The sequence below is a fragment of the Gossypium arboreum genome, chromosome 4 (assembly GCF_025698485.1).
Source record: "Gossypium arboreum isolate Shixiya-1 chromosome 4, ASM2569848v2, whole genome shotgun sequence".
NCBI classification, from domain to species: Eukaryota; Viridiplantae; Streptophyta; class Magnoliopsida; order Malvales; family Malvaceae; genus Gossypium; species Gossypium arboreum.
This window is the reverse complement of record NC_069073.1, coordinates 60,889,377-60,895,004: the sequence shown is the minus strand read 5'-3', so window position 1 is coordinate 60,895,004 and position 5,628 is coordinate 60,889,377. Positions and strand designations below refer to the sequence as shown.

At 39.3% G+C, this 5,628-nt stretch overlaps 1 non-coding gene across 1 annotated transcript; it reads left to right on the top strand.

Annotated features, from left to right (window-relative positions):
- The first annotated feature begins 220 nt into the window (after nucleotides 1-220).
- LOC128292399 (small nucleolar RNA R71) lies at nucleotides 221-327 on the top strand. The gene has a single exon (XR_008282384.1). It is a non-coding gene; the product is annotated as a small nucleolar RNA R71 (small nucleolar RNA).
- The last annotated feature ends 5,301 nt before the right edge of the window (nucleotides 328-5,628 follow it).

The following is a 5,628-nucleotide window of genomic DNA, read 5'->3' as shown; positions in this document are numbered from 1 at the left end:
GAGCATGATGACCGAATCGACGTTATAAACACCGGCTATTTTCGTTGGTTTTGTCCTCATGACTTGCCACTGATATTTATTCAGTGACATCTCCTCTATAAACTCATAATCATCTTTAGGTGTTTTATTATTGATGGTTCCACCAACAGCTGCGTCAACCATTTGCCAAGTCGAAGGATTTAGGCCATTACGGAATGTTTGAACCTGAAGCCAAAGTGGTAACCCATGGTGAGGGCACCTTTTCCGTAAGTCCTTGTATCTCTCCCATGCAGCGTAAAGAGTTTCTAAGTCCTTCTGCACAAACGAAGAGATATCATTACGTAATTTCACTATTTTAGTCGGCCGAAAATATTTTAATAGAAATTTTTCGGTCATTTGTTCCCAAGTAGTGATTGACCCTCGTGGTAATGAGTTCAACCACTGTTTAGCTTTGTTCCTCAATGAAAATAGGAAAAACCGAAGACGAATGGCATCATCAGAAACACCATTAATTTTAAATGTATCACATAGTTCCAAAAAGTTTGCTAAGTGAGTATTGGGATCCTCATCCTGCAAACCATCAAAACTAAACAAATTGCTGTATCATTTGAATAGTATTAGGTTTTAGTTCAAAAGTATTTGTAGCTACAGCATGTCTAACTATGCTTGATTCAGTTCCTATTAAAAAAGGTTTAGCATAATCATACATAATGCGTGGAGTAGGATTTTGATTAATCACAATTACAGGAGGTAGCTGATTGTCTTGGTTTTCAGCCATATCTTTAGTTAGGGGTTGAGTATCATCCTCTTTCTCGTTCTCTGTGTATCTTAAGCTTCACCTTATTTCTCTTTGGTTTCTGCGAACTGTGCGATCGATTTCTTCGTCAAAAAGTAGTGGTCCTGACTGGTTTCTTCTAGTCTTAAACTATAAAAACCCGCCAAGAGAAAGAAAAAGTAAATTAATAAATAATAATACAAAAATTAAATTTAAATTGCAAGAAAAATAAATGGCTAAAGTAATAAAAATTGAGCGTTCCTAATATTTTAGTTCCCCGGCAACGGCGCCAAAAACTTGATCGTGTGATTTTGTGTGATAAGTAAGTTTTAAATATTTATAATTAATCATTCTTGAAACTAACTATTATCGCGATGTAGGCAAGTGTACCTATCGAATAGTAGTATAGTTTTAGCAAGATCGGATTGTCGAACCCAAAGGAACTTAAAGTACTAGTAATGACTATATTTTTAATATCTAGCCTAAGAATAAGGGGGATTTGTTTTAACTAACTAATTAACTAATCTAAGAATTCACAGAGAATGGAATTGGGGGATTACTTTTGGAAAATGATTAAATTAAGACAATACCTAAGGAAAAATTCACCTAGATTGTACTTGTTATTCTGGCTCCAAATCGGACGATTTATTCATTTAACTTGTCCCGTAGAGATCCCTAAGTTATGTTATTATCCCTATTCAAGACTAATAACGTCTAATCCCTAGATTGAATAATTGAGACTTTTCTCTAATTAACACCCTAGGGTTGCATTAACTTGATCTATGGATCCCCTTATTAGGTTTCACCTTAATCCGGCAAAATCTTGTCACCCTATGTCTAGGCGCACAAACAACTCCGTTTAATTATGACAAATATACTCTTAGACAGGGTCTGTTCCTCCTCTGAATAAGAGCTTATCTTGAATTAGTATCATGGGATATCAAAACAAGAATTAAGAATAGATAATTAAGAACAAGTTAAATATTTATCATACAATTCAAAAAATAATAACAAGATTCGTTGTAGGTTTCATTCCCCTTAAGTATTTAGGGGATTTAGTTCATAACTAAAAAGGAAAACATCTCAAAAGAATAACGAATACAAAACATAAAGAAAACCCAAAACTCCTGAAGGGAAATTGAGGGGAGATCTTCAGTCTTGATGCTGACTCTGGCTTCTGAGATGGATCAATCGGCTTCCTTTGAGTAATTCTTTCATTCCTATCCGTGCCCTCCTTCTCTTTCCTCCTCTAGGGTGCTTTTATAGGCTTTAGAATGCCTAGAATCCCTCAAAATTGGCCTTTTCCGAATTGGACTCAACTTGGGCTCCGTAGGTACACGCCCGTGTGAGTCGTGCTTTGAATCTGCCAAATTAACACGGCTATGTGGTCTGCCTGTGTGAGGAGGTCCAGGCTGTGTTGAGTTCGTACTTTGGCCCATTTTTCTCTATTTTTGGCCCATTTCTCGCTCCTTTCGCTCTCCTATGCTCTCCTAAGTATAAAACATGAAATTAAAGCATTAGGAGCATCGAATTCACCAATTCTAAGAAAAAATCATCCATAAAATGCGTTAAACATGGGGTAAAAATAAGTATATATTACGGTTTATTAAAACTCAACTTCCCTATTTGGGGGCAATCCAGACAATTCTTCTGAAAACACATCCGAGTACTCACATACCACTGGTACTGACTCAATCTTCACTTCAGTTACTTGAGTATTCAACATAAAAGTGAGATAAGCTATCTGTTTCACCTGATTCAACCCAAATAACATCCCTGCTTTCACATTTCAACTCGATAACTTTTTGTCCACAATGCACTACAACATCATGAGGAGTCAACCAGTCCATATCAAGGATTACATCAAATTCATCAAAAGGCAATAACATAAGGATAGCCGGAAAACAATGACCTCTAATTGTCAAGGGATAGTTTTGCACACTTGATCTACTAACACATGTTTTCCTAATAGGTTAGACACTTTTACTACAATTTCAGTGGACTTGACTACCATGTTCATACTGGGTATCAATTTCATAGAAATATAGAAATGGGTAGACCCCGGATCAATCAAAGCAACAACAGGTATATCATGGATGGAAAAGGTACTCGTAATCACATCGGGAGATGTAACCTATTCACGGGCGCAAATGGCATAATTCCTTGTAGGTGCTCTGCCCTTATACCTCACAGTAGCATCTCTAGGCGTACCTCTATTGCTAGCCCCACTTCTCGGGTTCTTATGTGGTCTACCCCTTGAAGGAGCGTTACCCAATCTCACACCTTGATCCTTATCTTTCTCGACCATATCGGGACAACTACGAATAAAATGGTCCAGTGATCCACATTTGAAACACCCTATATCATTACCTCGGCTCACCAAAATGACGTCTATCGCATTGTGAACATTCTGGTCTATTTGGTCGAGCACAAGCAACACTCGTAATAGAAGTGGTTTGTGCTTTAGACACTACATGCTGCTTGTTCTTGTTTTGCTCGAGAATCCTACTGATGCATTTGATCGAGCAGGAAACACTCATGATCTCTTAGATAAGGTCTAGTGTGATTTCCCCATCTATCTTTTCTTTGAGTCACGAGACTCAATGTCAGCTCTTCCCTTCTCTTTAGCCAATTCTTTAGCCTTGTAAGCTCTCTCAACAAGTACCACAAACTCCCTCAACTCTAAGATGCTAACTAACAGATGGATGTCTTCATTCAAACCATCTTCAAAGCTCTTGCATATGGTGGCCTCTGTAGATACGCACTCCCGTGCATATTTGCTTAGCCTCACAAACTCACGCTCATACTCCGTCATTGTCATACGGCCTTGCTTCAGTTCAAGGAATTCTTTCCTCTTTTGATCAATAAACCTTTGGCTAATATAATTTTTACAGAACTCTTCCTGGAAGAATTCCCATGTTACTCTCTCTCTCGATACCACTGACATGAGAGTATGCCACCATTGGTAGGTCGAGTCTTGTAGGAGTGACACTACACACTTCATGCACTCTTCCAGCGTGCACGATAGCTCATCAAATACTTTGATGGTATTTTCAAACCAGAACTCTGCTCTCTCTGGTTTATCATCAAGACTAGCCTAAAATTCCTCAGCCCCATGCTTTCAGATTCTATCCACTGGAGGTTTCTGTCTTCTAACCATTTCTACTCCATGAGGAGCTACAGGGGCAGGCTGTGGGATCGGAGGAGGTGGAGGAGGTGGAGGGTTCAGATTTTCATGATCGAACTCCGAGTACCAAGCATTCATCATATAAAGGTGGGCTTCTCTAGTCTCTTCGCCCTGACTCATCATCATGGGCTCACTTTTAACCGGCACGGTCCCTTCAGCTGGAGCCGGCACATTACTTTCCATATCATCCACCATAGCTTCGTCGTGATCCATTTACTATATAAAAACATGATTTATATTCGTCCGGAGTCGTCATACTATTGATATACAACTATGGCATGTATAGCTAGAGTCGTACTCATGCTAGGTTAGTCCTAGAATCGACTAAACCATAGCTCTGATACAACTAAATATAACACCCCTTACTCGAGTCTGAGGCCAGAACTGAGTACAAGGGATTACTAAACTGAAACACATGCATTCCAACATTTACAAATCTTAAAAACTTTTAAGACCTTGTCTAGTATTCCTTATTACGGGCCTAGAGGCACACAACAAGCTTTAAGGACAATTCAGAACCAAATGTGGTCTTTTAAAGAACTCTGGAAAATGACTCTTAAAACAGGGGTATACGCCCGTGTAGAAGGGGCGACACACTCGTGTGGAGTTCTTGACATAGCCGTGTTAAAGGCCCGTGTAGTTCACACAGCCTAAACACATCGAGACACGTTTGTGTCCCTAAACCGTATGGAATTAATTCCTAAATCGAACCTACAAGGGCTTTCACACGGCCTAGCACACACCCGTTTCCATTTTCCGTTCCCTCACACGGCCATGACACCCCCGTGTCAAAAAAGCTTAACATTCTGTTTGTAACGTCAACAACCATTTAGGGGCACATGGCCAAGGCACACGCCCGTGTGCTAGGCCGTGTGGTAAATTTAAATTCCACATTTAAGGTGCAGACTTCACAAGAGCTGGGCACACACCCATGCACAGAAGCTGTGTCCTCCACATGGCTGAGACACACGTCGTGTCTCTACCCATATGTTTACTACCATTTATACTGACTTGAAATTTTAAGGAACAGGGGACACACGGTCGGACAACACACCCATGAGACTGACCATGTGTCACACACGGCCTAGACACATGCCCGTGTGTCTACTCATGTGGACAAAATAAGGCTATCTACCAAGCCTTTTTTCCACCCTTACTTGCACACCTAACAACAACAAATATCTCCAATTCACACAGCAATATAAGACTAAATCAACCACAACATGACATTCAAATGCAAACCTTCTAACACTTTAATAACCAAACATGCACTTGATCATTCATGCATTTTTTCATCCAGGGAAGCATCATCATTTGCAATTATCAATAATGAATATTAACCATTAACCATGGCCTTATACAAAATGAAAGTTTTTGTCCCATGCCAACACAATTAGCTAACTTAACAATGTGACACATAACAAAAAGACTCAATCCCTATACATGCCATTCTCATGTTAATAAAACTAAATATACCAAAAGCTTAGAGTGATAGTGTGAGTGATGCCTCTGACTTTCTTTGACCACGGGCTGATTTGATGGCACTACAAGAAAATGGAAAGAAAAAGGGTAAGCACAAAGCTAAGTAAGTTATGTAAATATCGAAATAACAACCATGTTACCACATGTGATCATACTCCTAATATATCATAACTCATACAAAGAGTAAATGTTCATAATAATTCTT